Here is a 19,050-nt window from a genome sequence, read left to right as displayed (position 1 = left end):
ACAACTGTCACCGAAAGCACGTCGCGTTGCTTTATAGTTTGTGTGTTTGTGCTGCAGTGATGTGCATTCACCACGCGCAAATACGCATGCTCAGAGCGGAGAACAAAATCTGTAGATCTTCATAACTGAGGAAATTTTTCGCCGCAAATTGAACGAGGACAAAGAACGCAAAGGAACAGGATTGTGCCCGTCCTGTTCCTCTATGTTGTTTGACCTCGTTCAATTTGCGCCGAAAAGTTTCCTCCGTTATGAGCCAGTAGCTCAAACCAGGATTCTGCTGCAGGTCTTTTTCGTAAGTCAGCGAACTTTGTGCGATTTTTTTTTGGGGGGGGGGGGGGGGGGGGGGGGGCAGTTGCTAACTTGTGCTGTCTTCTTCTTCTCTGGGCCGTTATTTTTATCTGGACAGTCCGCTGCGTGCATTTTGTGGCTCCTGCGAAACGCTTGAGCATCTCATATTAGACTGTCCCGCATTCGTTACTAAGCGGGCGTCGCTGATTAAGAAATGTAGATTCCTTGGATTTAAGTGCGCGACCATTCACGATTATCTTTTTTTTTCCGAAAGGGTGTGCTTCTCGAAGCGACCAGGCCCATCGAGCTCTGCTGACTTCTATGGACCAAACGGATTTGGCCACCCGTTTATAGACGTTTTTTTTTCGTGTTTTTACTTATTTTGTCCAAGTCTTCGTCATTTTTTGCTTTACATTCCTATCTTCTTTCCCCTTTCGCTCCTCCTATAATTCTTTTCTATATCTCGTCCCTCCTCCCGAAAGAGCAGGCAGGCGTTGCGCCCCTCTAGGTGGTAGTTGTAAGCCTGCTCTCTCCCTCTTTCCTCTGCGTCCTTGTGCATATGTGTACGCATATCTAATAATAATAATAATATTAATAATAATAATAATGATTATTATTATTATTATTATTATTATTATTATTATTATTATTATTATTATTATTATTATTATTATTATTAATATTATTATTATTATTATTATTATTATTATTATTATTATTATTATTATTATTATTATTATTATTATTATTATTATTATTATTATTATTATTATTATTATCTTGCCTTTCGCAGATATACTTTTTAGCATAAAGGCGCGTGAATGGGTAACATCAAAGCATTAGTCGATGATGAATTCGTTACGCGGACGTCATGGACTGCAGATGTGCTTTTGAAAGAATTTTCATAGCGTTTGCACACTTAAGTTTCTCCTTGGCTGCGACTTTGTCAAGTACTGGCTCAGCTTCCGAGGTGAAAATGAAAAAATAATTTGACACTCTCATCTGGACAAATGCTACACCAGGGGGCGGAGCAAAACAAACTCTCCGTCTGTGCCAAAAGTTCACGCTGTGATTCAGCAAATATCTAGGTGGAAAATAAATGGTGCATCGGCGTTGTTGTATCGCTCTATCCGAAGAAACCGGTTGCACTCCTATTATGATCTTTAGAGTCGTTCTACAACAAATCACAATTTCATGCAAGCACATTTCGGGCAAACCGGTTTTTAAGAAGATCGATTAAGAGGCGGAACAACGATTCCGTATCAAACTTCTTTTTTTTTGCGAGGGTAGCACAAAAATAGCGTAGAAATTGGCCAAATGATGCAAGAGGCCTCTTCAAAGCATTCCCTAAAGGAAGGAACTGTGTTCAAGCGGGTCCAAAGTTTTCAAGAATGCCGTGGAGGTTCCAAGAACGATACGAAAAGTCGCGATGCCCCTCCGTCTAGTACGTCTTGAAAACATCGATTCCGCGCGTTCTCACGACTGTTAGAATAATATCGGAAGCACCTAGCTTTGAAAAGCCGTTCATTCACGGGATTTTCGCTGAAAATTTGGAAGATTTCCCGAAACTGCTAACCCTTCACCGAAGGTCAAGAGTGCGAAACGATTGTTGAATTCATTGTAAAACCTCGAAGGATAACAATTTATTTTTGCAAGGTGTCGTCGCTGACGGCAGACCCTGAATTTACGAATACATCAACGAGAAGTTTCAGGAGTAATTGTGACAAGAAAGGTGAGCCATGCCCATAAGCGAGTGCACAGAGGATGCTGGGGGGCGACCGGCCCCCAGCCTCCCCTGTGCGCTGCATCGAAACATGGCTACCCCTAATGGAGAACTCTGCGCGCGCTTACGTCCATGTAAAAAAAAAAAGAGAGAGAAGAAGGTGTGACGGAATATAGCACAAATAAGTCACATTTTTTTACTGCCATAAAATTGTGCACCACAAATTTGTACCTGACGGTCAGACTGCCCATGCAACGTTCTACAAGATGATACTGAACGTCTTGAAATATCGCACCACGTGCGACCATATTTGTCGAAAGAGGGGCACCGGTTTTTGCGGCCACGATAATATCTCATGTGCACTCAGCATTTATCGTGCGTGAGTTATTGCCATGCAGTTTTATCGCTGTGCTGGAACACACTGTCTCTCTTCTGAGTTTAACCTTTGCGACACTTTTTATGAAATTTCCCCAAATGCCCCCAGGATAGTTTTGCGGGAGCAACAATTCAGCATTGTGACGACTTTTCAAACGGAGACGACATCGCTTCCGAAGCGCCTAATAGAACAGGGATTCCAAGGGTGCATTCAGCGTATTCAGCAACGAAAAGGAAACAGGAGAGATAGGTCTTCAATGTCTAATGCGAAACATGTTGAGTGAGGAAACGTTGATCGTGATGGGAAGGAGCTGTCAGCGATTGGCATGCGAAATTAAAGAAGCGCGGGTGTCCCATCTATCGACTCAATAACAAAAAAGTGAGCGTAGCCTGCACCGGAGGCACAATGCTAAGGCACAGTTGAGCTGATGGCACCTAGGTAGTCCTGGCTGTTGCTGTTTTGCTAATTTTTTTCTTTCTTTCTTTCTTTCTTTCTTTCTCTCTATCTGTCTATTTCTTTCTCGTTCTCGGTCTTTATATATATATATATATATATATATATATATATATATATATATATATATATATATATATATATGAGAACTAACAGACAATAATGCCAAGGAAAGTATAGGGGATGTTTTTTAGTAATAAATGTAAGGCAATTGTGAAGAAAGAAAAGTGGACGAAAAGATAGCTTGCCGCGGGCAGGGACCGAACCTGCGACCTTCGAATAACTAACGCGTCCGATGCTCTACCAACTGAGCTACCGCGGCGGCCATCCCCCCGTCCACTTTATAGGGTATATGTGTGCATTTAAACGTGGGAGCGTCAGTCAGCGCCGCCAGTAGCCATGACGGCGAGTGTGGAACACTCTTTTTCTGCCTGTTGGCGTCACGTAGCACGTGAACTTATTACGAGCTGGCAGCTGACCAATTATCCCTCGCATACTATCTGAAAGCATCAAGTCTGCCAGAACGAGACCCTCGCTATGAATGCAGGAAAGAAGTGTTAATTTCAAGGGCTCGTTTTCTTTGTTATACACAATATTAATGAGAACTAACAGACAATAATGCCAAGGAAAGTATAGGGGATGTTTTTTAGTAATAAATGTAAGGTAATTGTGAAGAAAGATAAGTGGACGAAAAGATAGCTTCTTCTTGTCCGCCATTAAAGCAGACTGTGTCTGTTTTGTTCTTAACATACTCTGGCCATTTACTCGCCGCCACAAAATGGGATTTAAAGCTTTTAGCTTAAGAACGATGCTGAATACGACCAAAAGGAGGTAAAATAGAAAAAAAAGATTAAACTGCAAGCTATTTATGATGATTATTATCGTCACTAACCTTACTAAAAAACATCCCCTATACTTTCCTTGGCATTATTGTCTGTTAGTTCTCATTAATATTGTGTATAACCAAGAAAACGAGCCCTTGAAATTAACACTTCTTTCCTTCATTCATAGCGAGGGTCTCGTTCTGGCAGACTTGATACTTTCAGGTAGTATGCGAGGGATAATTGGTCAGCTGCCAGCTCGTAATAAGTTCACGTGCTACGTGACGCCAACAGGCAGAAAAAGAGTGTTCCACACTCGCCGTCATGGCTACTGGCGGCGCTTACTGACGCTCCCACGTTTAAACGCACACATATACCCTATAAAGTGGACGGGGGGATGGCCGCCGCGGTAGCTCAGTTGGTAGAGCATCGGACGCGTTATTCGAAGGTCGTAGATTCGGTCCCTGCCCGCGGCAAGCTATCTTTTCGTGAACTTTACTTTCTTCACAATTACCTTACATTTATTACTAAAAAAACATCCCCTATAATTTCCTTGGCATTATTGTCTGTTAGTTCTCATTAATATTGTGTATAACAAAGAAAACGAGCCCTTGAAATTAACACTTCCTTCCTCTATATATATATATATATATATATATATATATATATATATATATATATATATATATATATATACCGGGTGTCCCAGCTATCTTTAGCCAAGGGTTTAAAAATACAATATTAGAGGCAGGCGAGTGGAATCACTTGCAAATTACTGACAGTCACCTTGCGCACTACAGACAATTTTTTGTTTGGTAATTAGCTAGTTTGTTAATTAGGATTATTTCATTAAATTGCTGGATAGTGACTGTAGGCAAGAAATGCTGCTTGTAAAGTTCGAGGGCGTCTTCAGAAACCCCAATTCCATTATTTGCGATAGAGAAAGTCTCACGTATACCATTTTTTCCAAGCTGCAAAGAAAGCCCGCGAAATACAAAAAGAACCACGTGACTAGCGCATTCGCCCGCCGCGAGTATGCTGCCCTCAGCCGTGGTTTGAGAGAACGAAATCAGCTGCTGCCACGACTCGCCAGCTCCGTTGCAGCAGTAGGCCGATAAGTTAACGGTGGTTTCTTGGCCCGTTGCCAGCCAGTTGGCGCGCGTGACGGTGCGAGTTGTAGCGAACGCGGGCCAAGAAACCACCGTCAACTTATCAGCCTACCGCCGCAACGGAGCCGCCGAGTCGCGGGCGCAGCTGATTTCGTTCTCTCAAAGCACGGCTGAGGGCAGCATACTCGCGGCGGGCGAATGCGGTAGTCACGTGGTTCTTTTTGTATTTCGCGAGCTTTCTTTGCAGCTTGGAAAAATGGTATACGTGAGACTTTCTTTGTCGCAAATAATGGAATTGGGGTTTCTGAAGACGCCCTCGAACTTTGCAAGCCGCATTTCTTGCCTACAGCCAATATTTTGCAATTTAATTAAATAATCCTAATGAACAAATTAGTTAATTACCACACAAAAAATTGTCTGTAGTGCGCAAGGTGACTGTCAGTAATTTGCAAGTGATTTCACTCGCCTGCCTCTAATATTGTATTTTTAAACCCTTGGCTAAAGATAGCTGGGACACCCTATATATATATATGAAATTGCGGGAAAGTACACGCTTTAGGAAAGGCGACGACGTGCGTTAGTTTTTCTATCGCAACCATAAAAAGGCAACGAAATGGTTGGCTACACGCTGTTTCTTCTTGTCCGCCATTAAAGCAGACTGCGTCTGTTCTGTTCTTAACATACTCTGGCCATTTACTCGCCGCCACAAAATGGGATTTAAAGCTTTTAGCTCAAGAACGATGCTGAATACGACCAAAAGGAGGTAAAATAGAAAAAAAAGATTAAACTGCAAGCTATTTATGATGATTATTATCGTCATCATCACTTGGCGAAAGTGGGGCCGCGAGCTGGCGATCTTGGTCAAGAAATAATAATGATAAACTTATCAACACTGCCTTGGCATTTTTGCGACTGCTTCACCTAGTGCTTTCTTGCAAACAAAAAAGCACGCTTTAGAGTACATGTCAGTCCCGATCGTTCAACAGAAGACCTGTAAAGCGTGCTTTGTGGTTTGCACGTAAGTTAACAGGTGAAGACATCTTTCAAAAGAACTTGACGATTGCTGTAGTGGTGATGGCAATGAAGCTAAAAATATACGCTCGCCCGGCTGATATCACCTAGGCAACAGCGACTAAACACAACAAAGGGTAAGCGCGCTGTCACTGAGGCCTCATCTCGGAAGATCGGCGCCCTCAATAAAAACCACGTTTCAAACAAAATATATAAGTGTAAAGCGACGCGCGTAGCACTGTCGACCTTTCCATGTGACGTTGTATATCAAAAAGGGGAGATCTTCTCTATACGGGAGGTGTAGCGCAGACATTTTCGGGGTTCTGGCAGCTTGCCTTTCGTTGCGTGCTCGTGTACCGTCTCTGAAGCGTCAAAGGTTTGAGTTAACCGGGAAAGAGAATTTCGCAACTTCTGTGTTTCTTCATAAAGGGACGACGGTTAATTCTCACCACTTACCAAGAAAAACGAGGAGAAATATTGTAAGGAGTATAACGTATCTCCATAACGTCCCACTACTTTACGGTGACCACTCTGGCAAGGCGGCACCTACGCATGCGCGGCGTCACCATGCACGCAGCTACCGTCCGGCAGAGGCAGTAACGGTAGTATTGGTGCTAAGCTCAAACACTTCAGTAAGAAAAATCACTCTTTGTAGCCTCCATTCTCGCTACGTCAGTTCCTGCCTCCTCGTATTTCACGTTCTTAACAAATTGAAAGCTCCTGTTCTCACGGAACGTTTTCCTGTCCTTGAGCTTCAGCCAGCCCGTGTTGGTTGTTCGTGGGATATTTTTTTTTCTAAGTTGAAAGCAACATTATTTTTGTGAACTCATAGAGCAACTTTTCAATGAAATGCCGTAAAACGTATTTATTGAAGCAGACATGTGAAGAAAGTACGCTTTGCCAAGCATTAATTCTGTGGGCTTTTGAGATGCATAGCCTGCATAAGTCAGCTTGTTAGGAACATTAGATATAAGCAGGAATGTAAGATTTTTGTATCATTAAACCCTGGATAGAATTCGTGAAGGGAACATGAAGTCATCATCATTATTCGTAAGTCTTTTAACTGTGTCATGGTGTATTCATTAACCTCACTGATTTAAATGCTGATAACTGTGTATGAATCCCTAGTATCTGTTGCAGAAAATATTTTTAAGCATAGCGAAATCTCAACTTGCTGCCTGACCCTCTCGAAATTTCCCATGTCTTCTGACGACGCATCACAAACAATACCCATTTAAAAATTCGGCAGATCCCACGTACCGTGGGAGTCGATGTTATGCGAAGCATGATACGGAAAGGTGACTGTGGCATAATTTTTTTACTGAGCGACACGTCACAAAGCGGCGCTAATGATTTGTATAAATTTTATACGCACACATATATGTAGAAGTGCCGCATATGTGTTATATAACCAGTTGTTTACGGTTCGGTAACGCTGCCAACGGCAACGTGGGTATTGCCAACACCAGAAGCGGTAAGCTGACATGTAGTGCTTATACTTGTCCGTTATGACGAAGAACGCACGTACGTTTCACGAACCCGTGCTCATGTGTGGAAGAAGTTTTTGACAGTTCTTGAACAAGGGCATCACCACCGTGATCAGTGAACACAAGCAGCTGGTCATGACTTGTTATAGGATCCGGTCGTGATCGAGGTGACGAGGGGTCCATGTGTAGTGAAGTATGTGATATAGTAGAGCTCTTGGAATTCGTGGATGCCTCGGTCATTTCGTCGACAAATAGTGAGTCGACAGAGCCGGCGACATCTCGGCACCTGAGGCCACCCTTCGCGTTGGTGAGGTGTATGCCGTCGAGGCTGGTAGGCCTGGATAGTGCTACGTAGACCAACATCAGTGGATGGCGCTTGTATTCGTAGACTACCTGGGCGTATGTGGCCTACGTTGCCTAGTCTACAAAGCGGCTGTCAATCAATCTGGTATCATCCTCGGTCAGCTTGAGGCCATCGCCCAGCCTCGTAAGAAACGAAAGGACACTGCGTCATTCTGGCGGACGAAGTGCACTTTATGGTGCGGTGATATGGGTATCGTATGTAACTTTCGGTAATGTATTCCTCCGGGGTCGAGCGATGCTTCAATATAGCTTGCTGAATCACAGGAATACAAATATATTGTTTATTAGACTGCTATAAAAGCGGAGTCAACACTGGAACCACAGACGTTAATCTGATATGACGCCTGTACTGTAGGAGTACACATCGTAGGAGTATCATGTAGTGCTCATTGCTTTCTTGTAAAATTACATAGCAAGCACCACAACCACAATTGACGGTTTACCAATATTACGCTTGCGTAGCCTGTTTTCGCAAACAGTTAATAGACCTGGCGTGGCTCAGTGGTAGAATACCTGATTGCCAACCAGAATGCTTGGGTTCGATTCCTGCTGGGTTCCTAATTTTTATTCTTTCCATTCGTCAAGTCAACGCTGCCGTTGTTGGTTTTCCTTACCGCTCTCGCATTTAAGTTGCCAATGTCTGTTCTCGCCGTTCCTGGGTAGATATAAACTGTCAATCACCTGTGGCGCATACCCGTACACCGCGGCCCGTGGCAAACGGGTATGTGCCACACGTGTCTAGTGGAAAGGGTTTGACGACGTACGTGACAGGATTTCCACGTTATTCATTTCATAACACGACAAACATATTCGTCAAATCCTCTTACCCTCTTTTGCAAAGTTTTGTCTACACAAGGTTAAAGAGGCGATCTTGAGAGCACCCAGACGTAGGCGGCTAGATAGATAGATAGATAGATAGATAGATAGATAGATAGATAGATAGATAGATAGATAGATAGATAGATAGATAGATAGATAGATAGATAGATAGATAGATAGATAGATAGATAGATAGATAGATAGATAGATAGATAGATAGATAGATAGATACGTAGATAGAAACGCTCAAAGTGCCAGAGGTTCGCTAAGAAATGCTTCGCATTTAACACATTTAGCGTTGTTCATTGCACACTGCAACTAAACATAAACTCTGGGCTAATTCATTGCACTACTATGGAATTCAACTTGTTAGAGTTCAACTCCATAATCGGCCTTGATCCAACCTTAAGAGACGTGTAATTAAAATACTATTTTCTCTGACATATTAAAGCTTGTCCTTGGATGTCGGAGTCATCACTCAACAAGTTACGACCTGCGTTGCTCCAGCTAAGCAGCTGCAGTCAGCTTTTACTTGGACAGCCTGTTTCGATTCCTAATACATGTTGAATTTTTTTTGTACCAAGTAGTACATCTGATTCGAATAATTAGGCTATTTTTTTAGTATATGTTACAGGACCTGGTACATGGCTGTCGTGGCAAACGAAAAGAATTGGAGGAACGAGAATATATCAGATGACAGAAATGAGAACAATAACGCAATGGTGTTGTTTCGCACGCGTTCTTAGCTAGTGCTCTACCATGCTGACAACTATGACGCGACCTCCGAGCGCGAACAAGGCCGTGAGCGGCGGCGGCACACACAATCATGTCTTTCATGATTTCTGTACTTCAGTTAGAGAATAATAGCTAATTCGCGTTCGGTTTCCTTGCCTTCAGTGTTTGAAGGATTGGCAGCAAGTGGAGCCCCTCGGTTTCTGTTATAGCCCGGCCATGTTAAGAGATGAAAGTGGGCGTCAAATAACATCCAATACAGACACTCCTCGCAGTGATCGACAACACCGTCGAAATGTTTTCAAACGCAATTCAAAACATTTTGATGGTGTTGCGATTCATGCAAACTGCTAAGGAGCTAACGTGCGTCATTTACATTTAGCGAGTTTCAAGGTTAGGTTCAGGCCTAGGCGCATCTATAGCAGCAGTAAATGTTCGTGGGTCTGTACGGATGAATGCAAAATTTATAATAATTGTTTGGGTTTTACTTCCCAAAACTGATTAATTCAAAAAAAAAGTATTAGTAAATTATCGATCCCCCAACCCACCACAGAATGTTAAGAACTGAAGTATAAACTGAAACAAAGAATTTCAGTACATACTTCACTGCAATTGATTCGTGTACTCACCAGCAGCGCAGCGCTTCGTGTGCCAAGTTAACGCTCCACTTCCAAACGTATCAAAACTTGATCAATGCATGTGTTAATTTTATGTAGAAGTTCAGAAAGCCCACTGCTACTCAAAGAGTATTGCAGATAAGTGAAACCTAAATTATTTCTTTGTTTAGACATGTCCATATATTCATTCTTTTTTATTATTGAAAGAGAAATAGGCGAAGGAGTCGTTACCACTGTTTTCTGATGGCGGTTACTACTCTTCACTTGGTCACGAGTTCAAAATAAACGTTCAAAATAAATAGGAAGTTTTTCGTTCGGTGAGTAAAAGTTGCTGTCCAAACGCTGTCGTAACAGTGTCCACATCTCTATGGGGCATGGCCTTCTACCTTCGTTTTATTCAAATGAAGATGCGTTTCAATATTAATGTCTTTTTTTTTTTCACTGGAAAGAACACTGACTTACTACGATATTAAAAGCTCACTTTTTTTTATTTGTTTATGGTTGACGGTGAGCTGCGAACTACACGTGTAGCACCATTGCCATTTTTTGATCGGAGCGAAACTGAAATCCGTTCAGCAAGGGTGGCGACCACGTGTTCCGATCAGTGCACAAATTGTGAAGCTTCAGACAAGATTTTCGTTCCGACAAATAATTTAAACACCGCGCACGACTGTATTTTCAATTCGAAAGCATCTGAATGTCAACTAAACCTCTCTTAGCGCCTTCACAGTATGCTTTCGGTCGGACTCACGGAGACGTTAACTAAGCAGAACAACTTAGTTTACGTCTCAGTGCCTAAGCAATATATTTTCAGTGCAGACGCATGCAACACCGTGGCGCGGCTCACCTGTCTGAGGGAAGGGGTGAACGCTCCGAATTTGTCAAAACTCGTTCGCTAGCGCCGTCGCCGCCTCTGGTCGATGGCTTCGCAGAGAGCTGAAGACGTCGGGAGCACACGACAGTACGTTACACGCGGTGCAGAGACGATTCACCAGCGGCGAGGAACGGAGAAGTCCTTGGCAGAGCCGGTAGTGTCAAATCTCGCAGACCTTCAGTCAGACGGCAACCGCGCTACGGATTCCGAAGCGGCACGCCGCACGCGCCTTGACTACCACCACTGTGCCGAGATCAGCTGGTACGTTTTTGCGAACTTCAGCTCGCACGCCGAACACATGAGCGGCGAGCTGCGAAATGAATTCTATGCACTCTCTTTGTCAGTTAGAGACGCTCGTTCGACTGACGTCTCGGCCAAGTTCGAGCTCGCGTACTGGCCAGTGAGTGACGATGCAGCAGCGTCCATGATCGCTGTGCGTTCCGAACAAAAGCGCGATGCCGACTGGCCGCCGCTTCCATTGCTGGCTACCGGCGCGCGCGCACGCGCGGCGCTCAAACAAGAAAAAAAAGATCCCTTCTTCCCTCCACACTTCCCTCTCCCACTTTCTGACTGCCCTCGCTCACGTGCTCGTCGCTCATCTGCTCCCGTCCAACGTGCTTCCCCTCCTCGCCGCCCAGCGCGCCACTTAAGATTCCAGATTTCTGATCCCGCTCTTCCCTGCGCACCCTCGGCGTTCCACCGCGCACTCCTCCACATCCCTCAAATTCGCTCGTTCCCGCCGGTGCTCGGGAGGAACGGGAAGCAGAGCGCGACGGCGGCCGTCGAACGCAGAGCATGAAGGAGGGCGTCCTGGAAAGTGATGGGAGTGTGCGAGTCTACGTCACTTCCGCCTCTCCTCTACCGACAGCGAGGCTGGTCCCATTGGTCGAGCCCGAGTCCCGGAGGGCGTTACTGGCTCGACATCGATCGGCGACCGGCGAGAGGCGTGTCAGCCGGCTGGCGCCAGCAGCGGCAGTAACGGCAGCAGCAGTCGGTGTACACCCCTCACGCGCGTTCTCACTATCCACTCGGCTCTGAAGGCGGACAGTGACCTGACGTCAAGCGAAGTGGTCACGACAGTAGAGCTCTAGTGTAGCAGTGTTGTCCCCTCTTCTGAAAACCCAATCAACGTTTTTTTTTTTTTCTGTTTCAGCGAGTGATTGATTTATCTATAACGTTGTTTTAATTTATTCCCCCCCCCCCCTCCCCGTTATTCCATGCTTGTGAATCAATCTGTAGCTGACAGCACTAGGCGAACGCATCGGTGCTAGAGAGGGAGAGATTTAAACTTCGAAAATATGCTGGAGACGCTGGGTTGGCTGATCGCCTGGCATGCTGCTCCAGACGGTACTTGCACAAAATGAGGTACCAAAAAAATCAAACCAAATTATTCAGTTTAACATGTCAAAACTAACAGATAAACCCGTCATTGTAGTCTTGTGGTTGTGGTGCTCGACAGCTGACCCGAAGGTCGCGGTATCGAATCCCGACCGCGGCGGCCGCATTTAGATGGAGGCAAAATGCTAGAGGCCCGTGCGCTTAGGCTTAGGTGCACGTTAAGGAACCCCATGTGGTCCAAATTTCCGAAGCCCTCCACTACAGCGTCTCTCATAATCATATCGTGGTTTCGGGACGTAAAACACCGACAAATATTATTATTAAAACCAACACATTATTATGAGACTTGCCATAGTGGGTGACTCCGGATTAATTTTGAACACCTGGGGTTCTTTAGGGTGGAAGTTACACTGGCATTTCTGCACGTCGCCCCCATCTAAATGGTGTGCCCTGGCTGGGAACCCAGTGAGAGCCGGTGGTTTCCTAGTACCGACCGGAAACCCCCTGGTTTTTCCTAATGGGTAGAGGAGTACACTGCCCTGGCGCTCGGTTTTTTATGGTTACTCATCTCGAAAGGTGGTCCCATAAGGTTCTCGAAAGGCCCCTGGGCGCACCTTAACCCCCCACAGCCTTGGTGAAATAGTTGAGCATCCGCCGCTGCTGTGGGAGGGAAATAATTGCTGCCGCCGGGTACCTACCGGTAAAATACCGGAAGGTACCCGGAAGGTACCTGGAAGTGCTCTTGTACCGGGTACCTACCTGTACAAGAGCACTTCCGGCCTGGTGGTCGGCAGAACGAAGTACATAGTCGCTTGGGAGGCACCCAGCCTGTGGGAAACTGGCGGCATGGGACCGCCAGACATAAAATTTAAGATCATGTTCTTTTTTTTTTCTTTTTTTTTCCCCGAAGACGCGCTTTCGTGCTTAGCAGCGCGACGCCGCGGCCGCTAAACCACCACGACGGGTGTGTAGTAGATTAAGTCTCCACTGGTTTCTGCAGGGAAGCAGCAGAATTTGCGCACCACAGTGGGACAATTTGGGCGGCTCGCGCTTCTTGACAGCAACAAGGTTTCAACGACGCTGAATCGCGCGCATTTCTAAAACAGCCTGAATTTTAGCTTAGTGGGTATACATGTGACGAGAAAGCTTAGGAGTGAGGTCTGAATCGAAAAATCAGTGAGGAAGAAAACTAAAGAAATGCGCAGTAATCTGAGTCCCCAAGGTGTGGACTGTGAGAAGGCGAAAGCGTGCATGGAGGCGAGTAAGCAATACTGCCCTCGGATGTGCAACAATCGCTGTCTTTAGAGAGCTAACAAGCTTTTGTGGCAGCAAAAGCGAATGACAGACAAAGCAGGGAGAAATTGGGGGAGACCGACAGCGCTGACAAATTTCGACCCTGGGCTAGGAGAGAGCGACCGTCGCTGTTCCCTTATTATCGAGTCGCCGGCGCCTTATTATGCCGCCTTGCTCTCTCGCCCTCGGAGTGCGCCAGTGTCACGCGCCCTCCGCCGCCAGAACCGCCGTTGGCTTGGCGGCGCACGGCGCGGCCTTTCCGGATCGGAACTGCCGGCGGCGATATCTCGTTAATTCGCTTGCCTCGGACTGCAAATAATTAATTGCGGAGCGCCTCGGGGCTTCCGGAAAAAGAAAGTAGAGACTGAACAAAGAGAAGAGGGAGGGCGGGAAAAGAGAGCCATGTTCCGGGTTCACGCGCGAAGGCTGGCGCCAAGGGCGGCCAATTGGGACCAATCCCGGTAACGAACTCTGTGAACGTACATCGAGAGCGGAAGAGCGGCGAGGGGGGGGGGTCACCATCTCCCGGCAGGCGGGCAAGGGCTCGGCGCGACATCGCTCGCTTTCTAGGGCGCAGCCACAACTTTTCCAACGTCATTTCAGGCGTCCGCGCGAAGCTGCGTGAAGCTCGCGAAGCTGATTGGTGCTGCGCGGTATTGCACCGGTGGAACGATGCCTTTATTAAATCGACGCACAAAAGAGGTACGAGCTGACCTTCTGCTACGGGTTAGCAAATTACACTGACATTAAAACTTTCGCCAAACATCTCGACAGATGAGAGAGGCCGACCGAACGCTTTAATTTGCAAACGCGCACGCGACTGAAGGAGGAGACGTAGATGAAACGCGATGATGATGATTACGTGGATGAAAAAACAATAAATTCTGCACTTGGCGTTTACGCTGCTGGCTATCGAAAATGCTCGGCAAGCGAGAAAACAGGGAGCAAATGAAGATGGCTAGCGACGCCACCTATAGAAGCTCCCCTGCTATCTCATCGTGGTGTCGCGAATTATCAGAACGCCTGCGAGAGACTGTTAATTGTTTGCCAAAAAATGACCACTGCTATCTAAAAGCAACCCAATAATCAACCTAGCGAATTCGATTATCTTCTATTCAACGAAATGACCTCTAGAACAGAGGCTGAATCCAAAAGACTTCTAATTCGTAAGTTTTCACTGCCGGTGGTCACCAGGCTTAGATAATGATATTCTCAGCATCACGAATTACTGGAAACCTCTCTTACGGGAAATTCTAGCGTAAGAAGTTGTGAACACGGGCCTGGGTCAAACAAACTACAAAATCTGTAATGTCACACTGACATACTGGTGCTGAGGTTTAGGTCCCAAAAGAGGAAATTATTCTTCATTTTCTCCCTTATTTACCAACCTTTCATCGCACAATGATTGAAAACCTACATTGAAAGGCACCTTCACCACTCTAAGGTGATTTATAGGCGGGTTATAATAGCGGAAATTCTCATTATAAAATATTTTTAAAACGACTTTGGAATATTAAATGACGTGCCGAATATATGAAGACGAAAACCTTACGTGTCTCGTTGCGCAGTGAGCTTGAGTGAAACACGGCAGGCGAAAAAAACGGTACAAAAACCCACTTGACCTTCTCCGAGCGAGCGGAGTTCGTTGAGAGAACGGCTTCTGATATAATCCTTACATCACAGACCGGCAAAATATGTGACGCCGTCATGATGCCACAGACAGGCAAAATTTGTGACGTCATGTGGTGATGTCATCACATGGCATCGTCGATTGGTCAAAGGTGGGCCGATCCCGTAGGTAGTGCAACACCACGTGTGGTGCATGAAGCAAAAAAAAAAAGAAGAGCCCTGGTGGCCTTTACGCGAAAACCTAGAACCAGTTACCCAACGTGCCTATCTCTTACAAGCGCATTCATCGTTCTTTAGGTGTCATTGTGGGCCGAGACCCCTCCTGAGGCCCTTACGTTTCTCAGTTGAATATGAAACTCGCACCCATTGTCCACTGACTAAAACGCGTTCTTGGGCTAGTTGGTGCATGGTCTGACAAAAATTTGGAGGCACAAAGGAACAAGGACAAGAAATGACAGGACTGGCACCAGTCCTGTCATTTCTTGTCCTTGTTCCTTGGTGCCTCCAAATTTTTGTCAGCCCATTGTCCACGTATTGAAATTAATCACCGGAAAAATATGGGGACCGTCAATGGGGTCAAGAGAACAACTATAGCAAGTACTTTTTGGTGGATTATTGCGCTAAAGATCGCCGTGAAGTCAAATCTCCGAGCACTTCAGATCGTGCAGGGGCAGGCACTATGCGTTTGCCTATGCGTTTGCCTACGCGTTTCCCAACCGTGCTCACTTACATACTCTTAATGATGTAGTGCAGAATCTCCGTACCCCTAGTCGAGATTTCAAGCACGGAATTAAGGCAGCAAAGCGGCTAGACCATTTCAATGATGTGACGACAATAAAACAGCGTGCGATTGCTCTAGGGTATTTATGAGCGGAAACATGAAGTTATGCTCGTCTCTAACACCAACACTGAAGATTTCATTACTCTGGATATATAAAGATAACACTAAAAAAAATTAGCGTAGCTTCAAATGGAGGCGCAATGTTAAGGAGACAGCGGAGCTGATGAGCACCTATGTAGTCCTGGATTTTGCTGTTTTGCTAAGTTTTACAAATTTTCTCTTTCTTTCTTTCTCTGTTTCTTCCTTTTTCTCTCAGTTTTTTCTGTGTTTATTTGTATGTATTTATTTCTCTCTCTATTCCTTTCTCTTTCTTGCTCTTTCTATGTTTCTTCCGCTTTCATCCTTCTCTCTCTCTCTCTTTCGCTTAACTGTTTCCTATTTCTTTATATCCTTTTCTCTCTCTATCTCTCACTCTATTTCTTTCTCTCTCTTTCTTTGATTCTCTGTCTTTCTTTCTCTTTCTGTATTTCTTAATCTCTATTTCTTTCTTTCTCATTCTTTCTATGCTATGCATTACTCTCTCCCCTCCTCTTTTCCCTCCCCCTTTCCCTCCTTCTCGCCATCGCATCACTCCTCCTAACGCTCACTTCCCTTTCCCACCCCTTTGCTAAACTATACGATACAAGGCTATGCTATGCTCTGCTAGCGTTCCTGGATAGCCAAGTGGTTAGCACGCTCTCATTCGGATCGCGGGTTCGAATCCCGCCTCGTGAAGTATTCTTTTTTTCTTTTGCGCCACGAATCTCTCTATTTCTCATTCTTTATATCGCTTTCTTTCTCTCTCTCTCTCTCTCTCTCTCTGTACTTGTTCTCTCACCCATCAGGGTTGTTACAGACCACGCCGGAGAAATCGGCGCACGTGTTCTGGGAGCGAAGCAGAAGAGGGCGAAGATGAAGAAGAGGATGAAGAGAGCGCGTGCCGGTTCACGATGATGGTCATTTGTCTTTCCGACAATTCTCTTTCCGGCAAATTACGGCGAGCCTAAACAGCTTCGTTGTTAAAATACGAAGAAAACTCTCGCTCGAAGTACGAGTATATACCTAAGAAACGAAAAAGACAACGCACTGCTCGACTATGTTAGATGAGCAGAATTCATGCCTTGATGTCTACGCAAATATATGTCTATTGGTCTGGGCGAGTGTGTAATTTATAGTGACAATGAGCACAACACGAATACAGACACCGCTGTCTTTGCATCGATCTTATTTTACACGTTTTAAAACAACTTGGAGGACGCTGAGCTTCTCCATGAAGAGTAGAACGCGATAGCTCAATCGGGCCCCGTGCGCATCGCCTTCTCAATTGCTAGCCTGGCTTCGGTTCTCGGAGCATGCCTCAACCGTGCCGTACGGAAACGAACGACTGTGCGCGTAACATTAGCCGTTTCAAACTATGCAGGAATACCTACTGCAAGTACAGTTAAGAGCCCGCTACGCCATAATTCTTCCTTTTGCGAATCAGCGAAGGGCCCAGTATACGCGCCCGTAAGGCAACACAGCTTTGTAATGGTTGGGCCTTTAAAACACCCACTCATCGCGCAATTCACATGTTTTGACGCCTGGCGTAATTCTACGCTTCTGCCACGCAATATTACATGTGTTACGGAGACTCCTTCCACTACATGACGTTCATGCAGTGTTTCTTTTTTTTTTTTTCGAAACAGTTTCAAGAAATAGCGCTGCTCTGTGGTAGAAAGCCTGCTTGCCACGCAGACGGCCTGGATTCGATTCTCACTCGAACCGAAGTTCTTTATTATTTATTTTATTTGCATCTTAATCGATTTTTTGGTCACGGACAAGATGATGATTTTTCGCTCACAACCAAAGACCGCGACGCCGACACCGGAATTTCTCTGAAACGAGCTCTTTAACGCTGTCGCGTTAGTAATCGCGCTGACGCATGTATAGTGAAGGGAGCCGGCCTTAAACAAATTGTAGGCAAAGAAAATCGAAGAGGCGAGCGTAACCTCGTTACTGCAAACCACGTAAACTTTTTATATATATAAATATCGTATATGCGAGCACAAACAAGCACACGTTTAGACGATGCCTCCTATCTGTTCTATGGTAGACGTAACGTTGAAAAACAGAAGCCACCTCGTGCGACGATTCATTACATTCCTCATTACCTTTACCCTTCGTGATTCGCTGGCACGACGCCACTCCTATTTTATCGTCAGTAGCAGTTATTCATTGCGATGGGTGATAAAACAAGAACGGAGTCTGTGGAAAAGGATGTAGTGAACGTCTATATTTGGGCTGTGTTGGCTCATACCGCAAACGACCACGGCCGAATCTGCACAATAATAATAATAATAATAATAATAATAATAATAATAATAATAATAATAATAATAATAATAATAATAATAATAATAATAATAATAATAATAATAATAATAATAATAACTTGGAGGACATTTGAAGTTCGCCTTCTCAACTGCTAGCCTGTTTCGGTTCTCGGTGGGTGCCTCAAACACGCCGCAAGGAAACGAATGTCTGTACGCGTTACACTGGCCGTTTCAAACTATCCTAGAATGCCTAGTGCAAGTACACTTGTGAATTAAGGGCATCATAATACTTCATTTTACGAATCAGCGAAGGGCCCACTACGTGTCCGCAAAGCAACACACGAAACTACGCATCTTTTCATTTTGTTGATGCTTTTACTGATGGGGATGATGATTAAATACGACTGAGCACTTTGTAATGGGTGGGCCTTTAAAACACCCGCTCGTTGCGCAATTCACATATTTTGACGCCTGGCGCGATTCTATGCTTTTGCCACGCAATATTATGTGCGTTAAAGGGCTCCTAAACCACCTCCGATCATTGTTTTTACATTTCAAGTAAACGCCCGCATCGAGTTCAGAATGCGGTGACGATCAACAATGCCAAACGTGCCAGCGCTACGAGATGCGGGTACCCCACAAATTCCAAGAAACAATCCCTTCTCCTCTCCGTGCCTTTTGGGATTCATCCTCTCAACGGTTCGCCGTGACGTCAACATGTCGTCTGCTCGTCACCTACAGCGCCTGTTTGTCCGCTCGCAGGTACGCGCGCCTGCTGCTCTTCCTCCTCGCAAGGCGAGGAGGAGCACTCGGCTAGGAGGAGAGACGAGCCGACGAACGGGGCATAGCGAAGGAAAGAGAGAAACGAGCGAAGGCGTCTTTTTGTGTCATACGCCGCGTGTAACTCCGCTAGTACGGCACCGTTTCAAAAAATTCTAACGACTACGTGTGCGTTGTAGACTCGTGCACAACTGCAACCTCTGGG

General features: G+C 45.3%; 1 protein-coding gene across 1 annotated transcript in view; it reads right to left on the bottom strand.

Moving 5' to 3' along the window:
• LOC119379068 (homeotic protein ocelliless) overlaps nucleotides 1-11,107 on the bottom strand; it is an 83,122-nt gene extending 72,015 nt beyond the window's left edge. The window contains exon 1 of the mRNA XM_037648233.2: nucleotides 10,647-11,107. The gene's annotated coding sequence lies outside the window, so the exon portion shown is untranslated. The remainder of the gene's footprint in view (nucleotides 1-10,646) is intronic.
• Nucleotides 11,108-19,050: the final 7,943 nt, after the last annotated feature.

Source organism: Rhipicephalus sanguineus, chromosome 1 (genome assembly GCF_013339695.2).
Source record: "Rhipicephalus sanguineus isolate Rsan-2018 chromosome 1, BIME_Rsan_1.4, whole genome shotgun sequence".
Taxonomy (NCBI): Eukaryota; Metazoa; Arthropoda; class Arachnida; order Ixodida; family Ixodidae; genus Rhipicephalus; species Rhipicephalus sanguineus.
Note: the sequence above shows the minus strand (reverse complement) of the source record. Positions and strands in the feature narration are given on the sequence as shown.